Here is a 19834-nt window from a genome sequence, read left to right as displayed (position 1 = left end):
ATACAGCAAATATATTAAAATGGCCTTTAAAACTCATATCCCCCCAATCCCAGCCTCCCCTTCCCCTTCCCCAAAAGCCTGTTGGCAGAAGAAGGTTTTGATCTGCTTGCAGAAGGCCAGCAGAGATGGGGCCTTTCTGGTTTCTCTTGGGAGGGAGTTCCAAGGAGGATGAAAGAGCCATAGAATCATAGAATCATAGAGTAGGAAAATACCCCATAGGCCATCCAGTCTAACCCCCTGCCAAGAAGCAGGAAAATCACACTCAAAGCACCCCCTGACAGATTGCCTCTGCTTAAAAGCCTCCAAAGAAGGACCATCCACCACACTCTGGGACAGAGCTAATATCCCTTTCTTCCTGATTGCATGGGTGCCTCTGTTGATGTTAGAATGGGTGCTCATCAGAGTCAGGACCTCACATTGAATCCCTGTGGCTAGTCGTGTCCGACTCTGGGAGTTGGTGCTTATCTCCATTTCTAAGCCGAAGAGCCAGTGTTGTCCATAGGCACCTCCAAGGTGTTGTGGCTGGCATGATGTGCTTCTCGCCGGAGCGGTACCTATTGATCTACTCACATTTGCATGTTTACCAAGGGAAAGGTAACAGTGACAACACAGGCACCATCTGTCCCCTTTGCCCGGTGCCGATGGCAGCAGTGTCCCATATAGACAGCAGACCAGTCCGAATTAGACATGATCAAGTTGTCCACACTGCTCTAAAGCAATGGGATACTCCAGAGTTTCAAGCAAACTCCAAAGCCTCCTCTAAGGCCCCTTCCACACAGCTGTATACAATTCACATTGAACTGTATTATATGGCAGTGTGTATTTAGATAATCCACAATATCTGCTTTGAACTGGGTTATCTGCTTTGATACTTTGGGTTATATGGCTGTGTGGAAGGCCCTAGCTTTTCTGAAGTAAGACAAAGCTGGATCAACCCAGAATAACCCTTGATATGCTAATAGAGGAACATTATGAAGACAGCCAGGAACCAACTTAGGGTGAGTCTGAGCTTTCTCATGCTTGTGTAGATGAGTTGCTTTAAACCCAACCTGCAAATGAGCTGTCAGATTTGCCCATTTAACTGGCTGGAGATTTGCTGGTCATAGGAAATAATATTTATTTATTTATTTATTTATTTACAGTATTTATATTCTGTCCTTGTCACCTCAAAGGGGACTCAGGGCGGATTACAATGAACATATGTATGGCAAACATTCAATGCCATCAGACAAGCAACATACAGTATAGACACACACAGAGGCAATTTAACATTTCCAGCTTCATGAAGGTATGCTTGATATTTTATTGGGAACCAAGATATATGAGTTGAAGAAGATAGTAGCCTGAAGAAGCCAATCTACAATCATTCAAAGTTACTTAAAAAACGAAACCAAAAAAAACACCACCTTGTTAAGACCAGGGGATTTTAAGCCACCTCTAAGACTTAATGCTGTGTCCATGGCTTTTCCACAATTGGTGTGATAAAGAGGGAAGCCGAGTAAGTAAAGGAAGGACCCTGTTTTAATCAGCCAGCACTGCAGGAAAAAAAAGAAAAGAAAAAAAATCTGTCTGAACTTTGTGTCTGTAAAGCTTTATCTGAAGGAGATCAGCAGTTTGTATAAATATATAGCCTCACTTGTCACTGCTATAAACATCTGGCACTGTTCTAATTATTTTCCAGTTTCTTTCTTGATAGTTTTGACCCTGGGCAGGGAACTAAAAAGATAAATGTGTCAATTGAATGAATAAACAGATACTCAGCGCTTAGTATTTTGCAAAGTGATTAGTGCTTCAAAGTCTCCACAGGATTTGCTGGATGCTAAATATTCTCTATACATTCTCACAATGCCTGGGCATTTGAGTGTTTGAAATTTAAAATACATTGATATTTGGTTTCTTTAAAGCATTTGAGTGTTAAATGCAATATATTTAGTTTTAAATAGCACAGATAAGTAGTATATCTGTTTGTGATGGTTTTCAAACTTCTTGTGTCCAAATAAATTGTTAACATTCAGGGCGTATTTTATCTTGAGCTGATCATTGGTTGTTTCTGTCTTTCACTGTGTACAAAGAGTATGTTCCAATAAAGTTCTAAGACAATGGAAAAATAGGTTTTTTCGTGTCAGGAGCAACCGGAGTTGCTTCTGGAGTGAGAGAATTGGCCGTCTGCAAGGACGTTGCCCAGGGGACGCCCGGATGTTTTGATGTTTTACTATCCTTGTGGGAGGCTTCTCTCATGTCCCCGCATGAAGCTGGAGCTGATAGAGGGAGCTCATCCGCACTCTCCCCGGGTGGGATTCGAACCTGGAAGCCTTCAGGTCAGCAACCCAATCTTCAAGTCACAAGGCTTTTATCCCCTAGGCTATCGGAGGCTCCTGGAAAAATAGGTTAAATTTGGTTTTATTTTTAATGATAAAATAAATCTGGGAAATTGAGGCATACTTAGTGCTGCATTTACGAAGGCAGGGTAGAGAATAAATGTGGGGTGGAAATTTCGTACACTTTCTATTTGAAAATAAAGTTCAGTGAATATGTTTTTCTTAAATCGAACACACTTGTGTTATGGCTTGATCACAAAGGCCAGACGAAGCGTGAGGCATGGTACTCTATTCAGTGTCCTAGGACACTAAATCCCCCAATCCCTCTGTCTGATGAGATCCTTAATGTCTTCTATCTGATTGACACATTTCTAAACACAATATTACCTATCATTGAGCACTAGAATTTTGCATGAATGTGATTTCCTGCCTCTTGGCAAAGGGTTGGACTGGATGGCCTATGAGATCTCTTCCAACTTTATGATTCTATGTTTCTTAACCTTTTCCTTTCTTTATTTAGACCTTACTCTTGAACAGATTTTTAGTGCTTTATTACTAAATCAGCTCTATATGACTAGAACAGCATAGAGACTCAGTGGTGTAGTGTCATGAACATTCAGTTAGGACTTTGGGAAACCAGAGTTTGAATCCTCTTTCAGCCATGAAAATCCATTGCATGATCTTGGGAAAGTCACACTGTCTCAATCTAAGAGGAAGGTGATGGCAAACCTTGATTGAATAAATCACACCAAGAAAACCCATGATAGAGTCACATAGAGATGGAATTTACTTCTTTAGGTGCTATCTTGTAATACAAAATGATCATTGGCAATTGGTGGTATCTTGTGGGCAGGGTGTGACTCTGCTACAAATTTTAATCTAAACTTTAAATCATTTAATGCATTTCAGCTTAAATTAGTATCAGCAACTTTGATGACTCTTTTAAAGTTTGGATTAAAACCTCAACTAGATTCATCACCCAACTCATGTGGAAACTCTTAACCACAACTTTCATTTATTTACCCCATTTGTATCCCACCTTTCTCCATCCCGAAGGGGACTTTGTTGTTGTTTATTTGGTCAGTCGCTTCTGACACTTCATGACCTCATGGATGAGCTCCCTGTCAGCCGTGGTCACCCCCCAGCTCCTTCAAGATCAAGCCAGTCATTTCAAGATCCATTCATCTTGCCCTTGGCCGGCCCCTCTTCCCTTTTTCCTTCCGTTTTCCCCAGCATCATTCTTTTCCAAGTTTTCCTGTCTTCTCATTATGTGGCCAAAGTACTTCATCTTTGCCTCTAATATCATTCCCTCCAGTGAGCAGTCAGGCTTTATTTCCTGGAGGATGGACTGGTTGGATCTTCTTGCCGTCCGAGGCACTCTCAGAATTTTCCTCCAACACCACAGTTCAAAAGCATCTATCTTCCTTCACGCAGCCTTCCTTATGGTCCAGCTCTCACATCCATAGGTTACTACGGGGAATACCATTCCTTTAACTATGCGGACCTTCATTACCAGTGTGATGTCTTTACTCCTCACTATTTTATCAGGGTTGGTTATTGCTCTCCTCCCAAGAAGTAAACGTTTTCTGATTCCCTGGCTGCAGTCTGCGTCTGCAGTAATCTTTGCCCCTAGAAATATAAAGTCTGTCACTGCCTCCACATTTTCTACCTCTATTTGCCAGTTATTAATCAATCTGGTTACCATAATATTAGTTGTGGGTACCATAAACACAACTTAAACCTCTTATAATAACAGCTGAGGCTTCATAGAGTTGAAGTCCAAAACACCTAAAGTTTTGGAATCACTGCTCTAGTTGATACCTGTATTGTAAGATCCTTTGCAATCATACCTTGCCATTATCTACTTGTGCCACAATTTTATTCTCAGTATTGCTTTGTGTACCTGTTTTCATGATTTGCTATTTTTCAAGGTTATATATTTCAAGGTGGCTCACACGATAGTACACCAGAAGATCATAGCAGAGCACACAACTCTGTTAAATTATGAAAACAACAAGGACTAAAAACTCTGATCTAAATTCCATCAATTAGTCCCAAATAGAATAGACCCATTGATTCAATTGTTGAAAGGTGAATTGATACATAACTAAATCCCATGGATTCTATAGATCTTAAGAGTAGAATTCAGGCTTCATCAGCAAAAAATGGTCTTGAGTCCATTCAGATACTATCAGAATTGGAAACTACCACATCTTTAGCCCTCTCCTATAAATCAACAAAGGTGTGCATAATATCTCTCTGGAAAGAGATTTCCAAAGTGATTGAGCCCACTATTGAATGTCCCTGTCCCCCACCCATCAGGCAGCTCTTACTCGAGTCTTAGAAAATAGGGCCATAGAAGATGCTTGCTAGGCAGAGGCAGGTCGATATGAATGCTTTTAAAAATTGCCTCATAACCGCATACTTTAGAATATGCTTAATTTCCTTTTATTAAATTGATAAATGCAGCAGTCGAGGATACATTTACTGCATAATGAGAATTTAAGACTTTTCTGTTTTATAATTTTTACATGGTTCAGACAAGCAATTTGTCATTGGAGGAAAGACATTCATACTATAATTTTTAAAAAGTATTTTTAGCCATCTATTTAGTAAGAGAAAGGTCACTTTCTGTAGTCAAGAATCGCTCTATTAAAGTAATTTGAAAACATGCAAATTTTGTCATTTTCCTGTCATTAAGTATTTATCTCTTATATATATTATATATATCTGGATATACAGTATTAATAAACGGGCAGCTAGCCGCTGGAATTGGGAGCAATATTTTGCAACTCTAACAGCTTTTGCATCTTTAATTAGATAGCAGAAGGTAGATATGATTAGGCCAGGATGTAGTGTTTTTCATTAAACCACATTGTTGAAGTTGTATTCATGGCTTGCCCTGGCAATTAAATAATGGGACAATGTATTTTATATTATTGACCCAATTATTTCCCCACGGAAAAGTATACATTTAATAAATTTGTGCCTTAGGACCTTCATTAGCAACAGTGGGATAATAATATTTTGAAGTACACAGATTGCATGCCCAGAAATGTGTTTGTATTATAATTGTAGGTGAATGAGGAGAATGTTGAACACAATTTCAGTGCCTGACCAAATACTTGCTTGTTTATGCACTGTGAGACATGGCATGACTGGGGAACATATGTGACTTTCAGGAAATGTTTTCAGAAAATCCTACTGAGGATGTTTTGTCGTGCTATGCCATTGCCCAGATCTTATATTTCAGTCTTTTTACCTTGGTCTGATCAAGGAATGGTTGCTGTTGCTACCATAATTTTTCCATTTTGTTTTGTTAACAGAAGAGCTTGAATATATTCTTTTAGGCTATGACCTCCTGAGGATAGAGATGTCATCTAAAAAAGTGACTTGTCCCAAGTCTGGCAATAAAATAATTTTCCTGAATTTTTTTTTCTCCATTTTTGTTTTCTTTCCTATATCTCCTGACCTTACCTGCAACAAAGGGTAAAGCAACCATATCACCCAACAAAAGAGAACACAAAAGGGAAAATGGAGGATTGGTAAAAGTAGGGAAAAGATTGACTACCTCAGTACAGGGCATTCCTTCTTTAGGGCTTAAATTGTTCAAATGGTAACAAGACATGCATACGACAGACCAGGCTACACACAATTTTCAATTTTTCTCTTCACATCTTCTCAAAATGGTCTTAAAATGAATGTTTGCCTCTTGGTGTTGCCACTTTGAGATGAACTATTGAGGAGAATGCAGACCATCTCAAATACTAACAGGAACAGAAGATGTCACCATTTTGGGAATGACTTTAGAAGAAACTGGAATATTTGTGTGAGTGGTGTAAGATATCTCTGCATGTCTTCATGCAACGGAGAAGGTATTTTCTCATTAATTTTAGAGCAAAAAATTGCCCCCAAAATCAGGGCCTACAAGGGCCACAAAAGTTGTATTTTAATATGTTTTCCCCACCTCAACCAGTGGGGAGAACTGGTGCGCAATTATCATCATCATCATCATCATCATCATCATCATCATCATTCATCTTGAATGTTTAAGCTTTTGCTTTTATCTGGGCAATGCTGAAGTTTCGAATGTCAATGTGTTGTAATGAGTATATTAAAATGTCAAGACAGCTGAGTTGCTCAGCAAAATGAGGCATTTGGGTTGAAAAGTTGTGGGCTTCTGGTTTCTGACAAGTCATAATTTTGCCTCTCAGAGCAACAACAGAAATCCTTTACAGGGGTATTTTTATTATTTAAATTATCAGGGCCTAAATTAATTTACTGGACCATAAATATGTAATAGATGTTCAATTAATGTTGGATCCCACGTCTAATTGCTAATCCCATCTCAAATAGGCTTATCAAATCAATGTGATTCATGCAAGCATTGACTTGAATCAATTGGACAATTTCTTCAGTGGGACTTTTCTAGTTGGGTCTAAAAATAGAATTCAAACTACAAAACCCAATCTAGTTTAAATAGCTGGGTATGTTTAACCTGCAGAAGAGAAGGTTGAGAGGAGACATGATCACTGATCACCATGTTTAAATATTTGAAAGGATATCATAGGGAAGAAGGAGCAGGTTTGTTTTCTACAGCCCTAGAGACTAGGATTCAGAGCAATGGGTTCAAATTACAGGAGAGGAGATTCCACCTGAACATTAGAAAGCACTTCCTGACCATAAGAGCTGTTCAGCAGTGGAACTCTCTGCCTCAGAGTGTAGTGGAAGGAAGCTCTTCCTTTGGAAGCTTTTCAAAAGAGGCTGAATTGTGTACTTTGTGCATTTCCTGCATGGCCAGGGGTTGGACTAAATGGACATGTGGTCCCTTCCAACTCTATTATTTTATGATTCTAAGGGGATGTATTTAGAAATCAGTCCTACCAAATTCTTTGGAGCTCCTGGCAGTTTTTCTTAGTCCATTCAGTTGGAAGGGGGGTAGCCAATAAAAACACTGAGAAGACTCTTTAAAATTTTAGCTTCTATTAATAAAACATATTATTGTATGAATTCGGGGTTTCAGACTCAATTTCTTTAAAGATCCTTGTTCAACATGGCTTTGGCATTGCTTCCGCAAAGATAACATGAAGTTTGCTTTTGCAAATGAGACTGATTCATGGCAAAATTTATTTTAATGGGACCGGGGCTAATTTTCTAGTTCTAAAATGATATTATAGCAAACCATAAAAAATTAGCCGGCAGTAGTTTTTTGAAAGGAAAATATATTTGTAATTAGCTTGAACATACAAGATTACTCGAGGGCCTATTATTGGCACAATTTTTGGCACTTTACACTAATTTGCATTTATTACTCTCAAGCCAACTTATTAATATGTTAATAAATAAGTCATTAATATATGTTATTTAATTGCCATCTATTTATTCCTCCTCAATAATGCATTAATTACCTGTTAATAGTTAATGGCTAAGTCTTTGCACTGGAATGGAATTTGATGTTGCCATCCATTGCAAGAGGCATCCTTGTGATTGTTTATGGGTTAATTCTAGGAAGGTGCAAGTGATTCTGCAAAAGAGTGTTCAATGTTCATCAGATCCTCAAGATCGGATAAACTCATTTTGTTTTCTAAAGGATGTTAATGATTCCGGCTAGAAATCAAAAGTCATGGTCCTATCAGCTATGTATTTGTTTATTTCAAGCAGGTGTTGTATCCAGAGTGTTGCATTTTAATGTTCCTTTTTGCTGTCATACTTTACACTTGGGAGCCCCTGGTGGCACAGCAGATTAAACTGCTGAGTTGTTGAACTTGCTGACCAAAAGGTCGGCAGTTCAAATTTGGGGATCAGGGTGAGCACTAGCTGTTAGCCCTAGCTTCTGTCAACCTAGCAGTTTGAAAACATGAAAATGTGAGTAGATCAATAGGTACCACTCTGGTGGGAAGGTAACGGCACTCCATGCAGTCATGCCAGCCACATAACCTTGGAGGTGTCTGTGGACAATGCCAGCTCTTTGGCTTAGAAATGGAGATGAGCATCAACCCCCAGAGTCGGACACAACTAGACTTAACGTCAGGGAAAACCTTTACCTTTACCTACTTTACACTTCTAGATAAGAAAGAAAAAACAGGCTTTAAACAGCCATTCCATGTTTGTGAATGACAATTTTCCTTTGTGGATTTCACCAATTTGGAATAAAACATTACAAGCAGAAAATTGTCATGATTGAATACAACATTAGAAATCTGTTAAAGTCTGTGTGAACACACACACACATATATCTATTTAAACATATGTATTTATACATACATATATTTAAACCGAAAGGTCCCAGGTTCAATCCCCGGGAGCGGCATGAGCGGCCGCTGTTAGCTCCAGCTCCTGCTAACCTAGCAGTTCGAAAACATGCCAGTGTGAGTAGATCAATAGGTACCGCTCCGGCAGGAAGGTAACGGCGTGCCGTTATGCCGGCCACATGACCTTGGAGGTGTCTACGGACAACGCTGGCTCTTCGGCTTAGAAATTGAGATGAGCACCAACTCCCAGAGTCAGACATGACTGGATTTAACATCAGGGGAAAACCTTTACCTATATTTAAACATACACAGATAGTTAAAGCCCATACAGAAACAAAAATGCAAAGCTTGATCTACCACTGGGCTGTTGATCAATGAGGAACATATTCATTATTAAATCATACTATGCATGGATTCCCTCTGCCCCACAAAGTCACCACTGTACAATATTCTTCTGATAGAGACAGAAGCAGAGTTCAACAGACAACATGTTAATCTTTGTCTTAACTTCGTAGTTTGTATATTGTGCATTACATATTGTGCTTGCTCCTTGCATATTTTGATTGTTTACTTTACATGACACTTGCATGACAATTTTGGATTAAGAAGTATTTTGGACTTCTAGATAAAGAATGCCCAACTTGTAGTAGCAGCAGTAGTAGCAGCAGTGGTGATGATGGTGATTGTAATGTTGAAATAGTATCGTAATAGGTGGTAGTATTGTTAGTACAGTATATAAGAAAGCTTAATTTTCAGACGGGATATCACTGTAGAGCTCGGATCTTATTTCTTTGTGCCAATGAGAGCAGTTGAATGATTGGTTGGATGGATGGTGAATTGACACATAGATAAATCCCACTGATTCAATGGGTTTGGTCTAGGCAAAAAATAACAAGATTCAGATATTAATCCGCCTTGTAGGTATGGGCATGAAATGTGCTACTTGTGCCAAATTTCCTGAAAAATGTATACATCTGGAAACATAGTAAAGGTTTCTCCCTGACATTAAGTCTAGTCATGTCCAACTCTGGGGGTTGGGCTCATCTCCATTTCTAAGCTGAAGAGCTGGCATTGTCCGTAGACACCTCCAAGGTCATGTGGCCAGCATGACTGCATGGAGCACTGTTACATTACCACCAGAGTGGTACCTATTGATCTACTAACATTTGCATGTTTTCAAACTGCTAGGTTGGCAGAAACTGGGGCTAACAGTGGGAGCTCACCCGGCTCCCAGGATTTGAACTGCCGGGGAGTTCAGCAAATCAGCAACTCTGCAGTTTAACCTGCTTTGCCACTGGGGGCTTATATGGACACATATAAGAGAGAAAAACACACTGTTGGAAAGGATGGACACAATATGCATTGTGTTAAAATGTCCACAGAAATATACACATATTTCTCTTTGTGTTCGTCTAAGAGGGCATATGTATGCGTAGAATTTGAAACATATCTGATCCAGATGGAAATCTAGGAACCTTAAAGAGATCGATTCTGCTGATTTCCACATCCTTATTGACCAGTAATAACGTACTTTTCCATAGAGTGGCATAAGAGAGAGAGAGAGAGAGAGAGAGAGAGAGAGAGAGAGAGAGAGATTTGCTTTAAAAAATTAAGAAAAGCAAAAAAGACAAATATGTTTGAGAACAATCATTCAATAATATTACCCTTCACTTGGGAATCAGAAATCAAAAAAAGGAAACAGTTGTGCAAGGAGGTGGGAGGGTGGCTCTTAGGGGCACCTGGAATTAACTAGATCAGTGTGGCAATTTCGTTGCCATTAAATTCTCGGTTTGAAATCTACAAACACTTCTTTTACATCTGTGTATGAAGGAAAATAGAGATTAGGAGACGAAAATTAAATACAGGCTGGACAAAAAACAAGATTCATTTGCCCATAAACCATATTAAGAAGGGGTGTTTTTTTAAAAAACCAACCAAACATTCATTTTAACAGATGTGCACACACAAAGGACTACTTTAATAAATTATCATAATGAAGAATGAATGTTATCCACTGGTCGACAAATGGAAACAGTTTTGCCATTTGCAGCTGTAGTCTAACACAGCATAGCCCTGTGTTGGTGGCATGATTTCCTTTCTATGAATAATCAAGAGGAAGAAAACAGAATTAAATCCATATCGTCACTAAAGTGGCTATATGAAACAATACATCCTTCCCCACATGTTTAGATCAATTCATTATTTGGTGGAAAGGGAAAATGTACAAAAGAAAAAGAGTTGTAAGACAAATAGCTATCAGCAGTGTCTGGGAACATTCCTTATTTTGCTCAAGATCGCTGATAGGATAGACAATTGTTCCCCAATACAGATACAGACAGGGTGAAATATCTTGGTGAAACACCGTGGAGTTTGTTTCAAGAACAGATGTGTGAACATGATGTTTTCATAAGTTCTTTTCATTGTTTCCTGTAAACCGTGTGGTAGTTTTAGGAGAATTTCTGAATCCGAGACTGTGGAAATATTTCACTTTCTCAAATCTTCTTAGGATCCTTGCAAAATAATACATGAAAATCCATAATGAGCACATTAATAATGTAAAGGCATTGATGCAGAAGAACCTAATTAATTGTCATCTTGTCAGCCTTCTGATTCCTATACCTGGAAGGGAGGTGTTAATTTCCATAATACTTAAGCAGATATGCAAACTGTTTACCAGAGCATTTTGAACAGTGGCAAAGGAGAACAGTTGGTTGTACTTTTTTTCAAAGCAATTAATGGGATACTCTATTGACATGAGCTAATAGCTTTTGATCAGGGTTGACTTGCCTGTTTGACAGGTGAGATATTTGTTACAGCCTTAGAGTGTCCTGGAGACAGCAGGCAGATATGTGTTCGGTAAACCAGGAGTGATTGCCAGTAATGATGAAAAAGGCAGCTGGCGTATTGATTGAAGCACCCATGCACTGGGCATGTTTTTCCTGAGCTAGGTGGATAGCAAAGGAGTATGCCAGGAGGGACAACCAGCTGTGCTGTGTGTGAATGGAAAAAACTATTTGTAAATATTCAAATCCCATAAGAGAAAGGAGAATCCAGGATTGATGAAATTCTTTACAATTCTGTGAAGACATTTTCTGCATGGAAAGCATGTTTCCTGCACAGAAAATATGATCAGTTGGGCAGAAATTCTGCTTTCTGCGCAAAAAACAAATTTTCAAAGAATCAATTGTGACTATAATTTGTCCTTGAAAATTACAGTTTTAAGGACAATCTCACAGTATGAAGAAAAATAGTTAAATTGTTCATTTTTGTTGCCCATGAGAATGGAATATATGGGGGTTTACTTCCCTCGTGTTTCATAGCTTTTTTTTGTAGTTTGACAAGGTTATTTATTTATTCAAACAGACATATATTTGTGAAAGTTTGTTTCATACAGTGAAATCTTTTCCAGCTATTAGTCTTTCATAATCATTTCTCAGATAATATATTTTCTTTAAGAAGTCACAGTCTTCGTTTCAAATAGTACATATAAAAATATCATAGGCTCAAAATTAATATCTGTTTCCTCCTTGTGTACAGTCTTATAGGTTCCCCTATGTACATTTTTATATTAATTTTACATTGAGAATCATTGGTTGCCATTCATTAACAAAGTTCTCTAAAGGTTATCCTCTTAAGAGTACAGTTATTTTATCAATTATCAGCAAATCTGTAATGTATTTTTCCCATTCTTCTACGGGAGGTATCTTTGAGGATTTCCAGTATCTGGCATATACTATTTGAACTGCTACTATCATGTAAAACTATTTTTTTCCGAATTTCCTTTCTAGTTCTTTGTTAGGCATGTTCAAAAGATACATTTGTGGTGTCATTTTGAAATTTGTGTTTAACATCTTTTCGAGATATACATGAATCTGTTTCCAGTAGTTATTTACTTTGTTGCATGACCACCACATGTGCCTTTTCTTTCCCACACTTCCAACAATTGTCAGCTTTAAGTGGTAGGGGTTCATACCCAGATCATACTTATGATAGAACAGAAAATTGATGAGATGTTGGTGGCACTTTATATAAAAAGAGAGGAGGACTACAGAAAATAATAAGCTTAATGTTCTCCAGTAAGAACCCTTACCTCCCAAAAGGCATCCTTGAGCTCTTTCCCTGAAAATATTTCTTTTCCTGGCTTCTGAAATTCTTTCAGTTAAGGTAACAACAGAAAAAAATCCTTACAACAGGGGTTTGGAAGTGAAGTAATGATGGCTATTCTTATGCGCAGGTTGTGGTTCAGCAGCTTAGGAGAAGTTTGACTTCATTGATTTATAAGAATGCCTCAGTGGTTTACAATGGCATTTCTTAGCATCTCTTCTTCTGCCTTGTGGGCATATTCCAGAAGATTTGGAGTGTGGTGGAGCCTCCTTCCCTGAAGCCTCCCATGTTGTGGAGGAAACCTCCAGTGATGCTTTCACCTTGTTTGGGGGTGGGCGATGTTGTGTTATGGCCAGCATGGGGGTGCATCCACAAGACAGGGTGAAAAAGAGTCCTAGGACACTTTTTTAAGGTGAGTATGATGTGGTCGACAGTGGACTAAAGTAAATAAAATGGAAAATCAGATCAAAAAAAGATAGAGGTGAACAGTTAGTGGTGATGTGCAATTCAACTGAATAATCATATGGTAGAATTGTCGGTTCTGAACACTTATGCCACTTCATCACATTCATTAAATACTACTGAGCCACATGCTTAAGAAATAGCAATCTACTTTATTCATCAAATGACGTAGGCTCCAAGTGTAGGGTAGAGATATCTTGGCATTTAAAAAGGGTTGCAAAGGGTTATTTTTTCAAATACTTTCTAAGCTGGTTGGCAAGTGACATTTTTGCAAATTATCTAGATAAAAATGGGCAAAATGGCCAATTCTGTCATGTGATTGTATCCATCATTCTCAGTTTTAAAATAATACAACTCCACACTTTGTGGGAGGAGCTGAAATGCCCCTTTGAGAAAAAGCGCCACCATTACCTTTTACTCATGGAGGAGGAAAGGTTGGCAGTATGTTGTGTTCTTTTTTGTCTCATGTACTTTCTGGGGGTTTTCTGTCCTTCATTTATAACCCAGGAACAAAAATCATGGCCCAGGATGCAGGAGAGGAGATGTTTCTTTTCACAAAGAAAACAGGGAAGGGACAGTGGGCAAGAACAACACTCTACAATGTGATGGCAAATCAACGGAGAACTCCTGAATAAAATGGATATTCTTCCAAATACTTGACATGTTCAGTGGGATGAAATCTTATTGACTAATACTTTTGGAACTACTAAACAAATATTTATCTACTAGCACTAATGCTATTTGTCTAGTATTTCGTGACTTTGAAATACTAGACAAATAGCATTCTAATAGGTTCTATTCTGTCCCCCATGCTTTTTAACATCTACATGAAACCGCTGGGAGAGGTCATCCGGAGTTTTGGAGTACGGTGCCATCTCTACGCGGATGACACCCAACTCTATTACTCTTTTCCACCAAATTCCAAGGAAGCCCCTCGGATTCTGGACTAGTGTCTGGCCGCTGTATTGGCCTGGATGAGGGTGAACAAGCTGAGACTTAATCCCGACAAGACAGAGGTCCTCCAAGTCAGTCGTTCGTCTGATCGGGGTATTGGGTGGCAACCTGTGCTTGACGGGGTCGCACGCCCCCTGAAAGCGCAGGTCCACAGTTTGGGGATCCTCCTGGATTCGGGGCTGACTCTTGAGGCTCAGGTGTCGGCCGTGGCCGGGAGGGCCTTTGCACAACTAAAACTTGTGCGCCAGCTGCGACCATACCTCGAGAAGTCTGATCAGACTACGGTGGTCCATGCCCTAGTTACCTCTAGACTGGATTATTGCAATGCGCTCTACGTGGGGATGCCTTTGAAGACGGCCCGGAAACTACAATTAGTCCAATGTTCGGCAGCCAGGCTTCTAACCAGAGCAACTTACAGGGCGCGTTCAACGCCTCTGTTTAAGGAGCTCCACTGGCTGCCGTTTATTTTCCGGGCCCAATTCAAGGTGCAGGTTATCACCTACAAAGCCCTAAACGGTTTGGGACCCACCTACCTTAGAGACCGCATCTCCCCCTACGAACCTGCACGTTCTCTCCGCTCATCGGGGGAGGCCCTTCTCTCGCTCCCACCACCCTCACAGTCGCGGCTGGTGGGGACGAGAGAGAGGGCCTTCTCCGTCGTGGCCCCCCGGCTTTGGAACTCCCTCCCTAGGGAGATCAGGCAGGCCCCTACCCTACTCTTCTTCCGGAAGAGCCTTAAGACCTGGCTCTTCCAAAAAGCCTTTGAGGGCTAATTATTATAGGGTTGATTTTCCTGCTCATGTGATATTAGGTTGCCTGGCCACGATTATTTAGCACTTTATTGATTTTAAATTGTGTAACTACCTCTACCACGCTGGGCCCAGCTCCTCGTTTTTAGCTCTGTTTTTAACCATTTTATGCCGTGCACTGACTTTTATAACTGTTCATTGATGTTATGTTTTTATTGATATGACATTGTTTTATTGCTGACCTTGCTTTATTGTTTTATTGCTGTTATTGTATTGTTGTCGGGCATGGCCCCATGTAAGCCACTCCGAGTCCCTTCGGGGACTCGGAGGGATATAAAAATAAAGCTATTATTATTATTATTATTATTATTATTATTATTATTATTATTATTATTATTATTATTATTAGAAGTCTTTAGATTATACCACATGTTAATATACAAGAATGCCTGTGAAAATGAGCCTCAAGTTTTAACTTGTATAGAAAAATATGTAGCTACTCATCTCCTCTGGGATGTTAAGTCACCCTGATAACACAGTACATTTTGACACATCACCATTAGTTACCAGTTTGTTTCCAGTCCTAGATTTAGATGTTGGTTTATATGATCTGAGTCTCAAATATGTTTTCCACCTTAGGAGTAGTCTTAGAAAAAACAATGGCCTTGATAATAAAATTAATCTTGGAATGTCCAAATCACAAATAATGTTCTTCAAATTGTGAATAAGTATATCCAAGTGATGCTGTTTTTTTTAGCATCGAGTCTGATAGGTTTTTTTTTTTCTGGAGCAAATACCGTCAAACTTTAAAGTGAAATAAAAATATATCAAAAAGCTAAGTGATATGCCTTTGTTTTAGTAAAATCTGTGAAACTCAGGAGAGAGGAATTAAAAATATAGGCCCCTGCCCCATTCCCACCCATAGCTCACTGAGGAGAGTACATTCAGCAAACATTGAGTCATTGAACTCAATTCAGTCAGCACTCCATTTCATTTGCTTATAGGGAAGGACATCGAACATATCTCATCCCATAATAACTGACATGATTATTTGATTCATAGGCATTCTGTCCACAGAGATTAATTAGCAAGCAGGCATGAAGTGTGCAAGTGAAAATATGATAATTAGCTTTCTGACAATGTTAACATTTCAACACTTCGGGTTTTTTGATAGTGCTTCATTTAAAGAAAGAAAGCAAATGCCTCCCAACTATACGGAGGGGTCTCATTGGAACTACCCATGAGCCACTTTACTGGAAAGGAAGGAAAATTCCTGATTAATTCTGTTTGCAGCCATTATGCCTAAAGATATCCTCCTTAAAACCTGCCATACTATACATACTTACCTTGGGAAGAGGTCCCATTGAACCCAGAGGGAATAAAATAGAAGTAAATTTGCATAAGGTTGTACTGTAAGTATTTGATTATACCATATTATAATTTCATATACTGTTTTCTTTCCTTCCTGTCCTAATCACCACTGAACAGAAAAATCCCTCTGGAAGTTTTCCATTTTAAACAAAAATAGTCATTGCCACAGAAGCCCAGTGTACAAATAATTCTCTCTCCACCCTTTACAGAATGAACCTTTGGAGTGGATTGTTCTGTGTCCTCAAAAATACAGTATGATACTTGCATCCATGGGACAAGTACTTGCTGTTTCACTTACCACATCTCCAGGCTTTTGTATGGGCATGGGCGACCACTCTCCACCCGCTTCACCCACACAAATAGAGAAATACACTGTGTTGAGATAACCAAAGGTCACAACTTGTTTATTGATTACAATGCAAACAGGGTTGGCAGCCATGCATGGGTTCAGGAATCAGCTCGCTTCTGACTGATTCAACCAAAACAACGGTAAGGGTTGCAGGTTGTTTTCCAATTAGTTCCGACCCGGGACACTGCTACTGCCGCATCTCTAATAAGTTGGAAGTTGACTATCGAGTCACTCTGGAGTGCCTAGAAATGTTGGACAGCTGTTATATCCAGGGATTTTGTAGATCCTCCAGAACAATTTTATTGTATCCTTTGCCAAAAATTATTCATTTCAACAGTGTTCACTATAATCTAAACTTTTGCATTTTCATGGTAAGTCCAGAAACATATCCCACCCAGCGGATATTTGGGGAAGGGGCAATTATTTTCCAGCATGAAATATTATAATTTCACACACCCCTTCTGTACTATAAAACCAGGGAAATTTCTGAAATACCTAAGTAGATTTTTCCATTTTTTTAAAAAAGATTGCTTCAATTGATACAGGGAATTCTGGAAAATAATCACCCCCACTCCGCCCCACTAATGATCCTGCCCCATGTCTTTAATTTGTTACATTTCAAAACAAGTTAAATATCCCATTAATGTTTTCATTTGCCATCTGATTAATATCAAAATCTCAAATTTAAGGAGATTTGTTGTTGCTGAAATAAACCTGCATATATACTAGGACTTCAATCCAATTATCATCATCATCAGCAGAATTATCAGCAGAAAGGGTTGAAGAAAATATGAACCATATACAGTAGAGCCCCGCTTATCCAAATTCTGCTTATCCAACATGCCATATTATCTGAGGCAAATGTCCTCCCTCACTCGCTCCCTCTCTCACTCACTCACCCCGTCGGGTCCCGGTGCTGCCAGAACCCAGCCGGGAGAGTGAGCGAGGGACGGAGGGCGGGTGAGTGAAAGAGGGCAGCAAAGGCTCTCGCTCGCTCGCTTGTTCCCTCACCAGGCCAAGTCCCGATGCTGCTGGGACCCAGCCTGGTGAAGGCGCGAGGGACGGAGGGCGGGCAAGCAAAGGAGGGTGGCAAAAGCCCTCCCTCGCTTGCTCGCTCCTTCACCAGGCCGGGTCCTGGTGCTGCGGGACCCGGCATGGTGAAGGAGCTGAGGGACGGAAGCAGGTGAGCAAAGGAGGGCACAAAGGCCCTCGCTCACTCGCTCCTTCGCCAGGCCGGATCCTGGTGCTGCCGGGACCTGGTGTGGTGAAGGAGCTGAGAGACGGAGGCGGGTGAGTGAAAGAAGGTGGCAAGGCCCTTGCTCGCCCACTCCCTCGCTCACTCGCTCCTTCATCAGGCCGGGTCCTGGTGCTGCCGTCGCCGCTGCTGGGACCCGGCCTGGTAAGTGAGCGAGGGAGGGAGGATGGACGAGCAAGCACCCACCCTGTTATCTGTCAGTTTCACTTATCCGTCATTCTGCCTGCCAGTTTATAACGGATAAGTGAGACTCTACTGTACAAACAACTTTATTCATATACCACATGATTTAACTCAAAGATCTGGAAGACATTCTGTGGTTTATTTATATATGTATATATTTTCCATTAAGCAAATATTTGAGCAAATAGGAGTACAGATCACTTGAGAAGGAGATTATAGCTGACACCAATTCAAATAATCATCACTCATTGGTGACTTTAAAGTGTCGTGTAAAGGAAGGATGTGTAGAAATTCATGATTCAGTCAAATTGATGGGGGGGGGAGGGATTCTATTTTCTTGCAATAATAAAGACATCTCCAGCAATGTATAAATTTCAACAAACTTCTTGGCACATTTGTCCTTGAGCCCTTCAAATTGGAAAATGAAATTACAAACCAGGGTCTAAAACAATGATTGTCAACCTGTAAGTCCTCATGTGTTTTTGCCTACAACTCCCAGAAATCCCAGTCAGTTTACCAGCTGTTAGGATTTCCGGGAATTGAAGGTCAAAACATCTGGGGATCCACAGGTTGAGAACCACTGGTCTAAAATCAAAAGCTAGAATCTTCAAAACAAGTTATTGGGATTGATCTACTTTGATTTTAACTCCTAATTACAGTCCTTCATGCAAAACTCTAGAAGCAGACTGCCCCTGTATTAGGAATAAGATATATTCCCAAAATTGTGGTCAACTTGATGAGTGTCCATATCTAACTAAGGCATACCTAATATCATAATTGTAATGCTGTAAGAAATTAATGTGTTGTTGAAGGCTTTCATGGCAGGGTCACAAGATTGTTGTATGTTTTTCGGACTGTATGGCCATGTTCCAGAAGTATTCTTTTCTGACATTTCGCCCACATCTATGGGTGAAATTACTTTGTTCTGTTTCCATTTTAGTTACTTCAACAATTTTAGAACTGCTATAGTTATTTTTACAGTTGAGTAATTTCTACTACCTCATAAATAGCTGTTTTGTATTGTAACTCTGTGGCCTATACCATACAAATGGTTTTTAAATACAGCCTAAAAGTAAACAGTTTGATTACTTTTTAATTATAGGGAAAGGATACTTTTTAGATTTGTTACCCTTATGGTAACCAGTTTTGGACCTTGGATTAGTAAATGTATCTTAGTTTTTGAAAGTAACTTTCTAAATTCTGCAGATTGCTTGTGAAACCCACAGGAATGTTCAGAGCAATATCTCATTGTATAGAATTATTTAGATGAGTATATACATTCAACATGTGTTGAATGCTCTCCATAGGGTTATAGCAGGCCTAACTTTAGCCCACAGGTTTTGTCTGTGGTCTGGTTTTAATGAACCTTGAAAAGTTGCCTGGGGTTGGTAAGTCCCCTGACAAATATTAAACAGCTGGAATAAACAAGCAGTTCTACTTGAATGCATAAAACACCCACATTTTGTTCTCAAAGAAAAACAGCAAATGAGTGATAGCTGGTTTTTAAGACAGGTTTGCTACGTAATTCAATATGTGATGCTTGCTTCTCCAGGACACACAATACTGTCTCGTCAAATGCTCACCAGCTTCTTTTAAGAGAAAATCGGTTTATGCCCCTCACATTTACATTATATACCAGTAAATATGATATGTTCAATTAGTAAAATGCTCTGTATGTTTTAAGTGTATACAGAACTCCAGTCTTAGATGCAATTGTATGAACACTTACCTGGAAGCCATTCTTAGAGTATGCAGTAGTTTACCTTCAGTGGAGAGATAAATAGGATTGTTTCCTAAACATTCTCACTAGAGGGTTCAATGAGATTCGATGAAAGCCC

The 19834-nt window shown here is 39.5% G+C and overlaps 1 protein-coding gene across 1 annotated transcript in view; it reads left to right on the top strand.

Annotated features, from left to right (window-relative positions):
* Window positions 1-19834, top strand: part of LOC100557827 (uncharacterized) — a gene marked incomplete at its 5' end in the record, with an annotated part of 227814 nt that overhangs the window by 158632 nt on the left and 49348 nt on the right. The window lies entirely within an intron of this gene.

Source organism: Anolis carolinensis, chromosome 4, assembly GCF_035594765.1.
Source record: "Anolis carolinensis isolate JA03-04 chromosome 4, rAnoCar3.1.pri, whole genome shotgun sequence".
Taxonomy (NCBI): Eukaryota; Metazoa; Chordata; class Lepidosauria; order Squamata; family Dactyloidae; genus Anolis; species Anolis carolinensis.
This window is presented reverse-complemented; position numbering and strand designations above follow the sequence as displayed.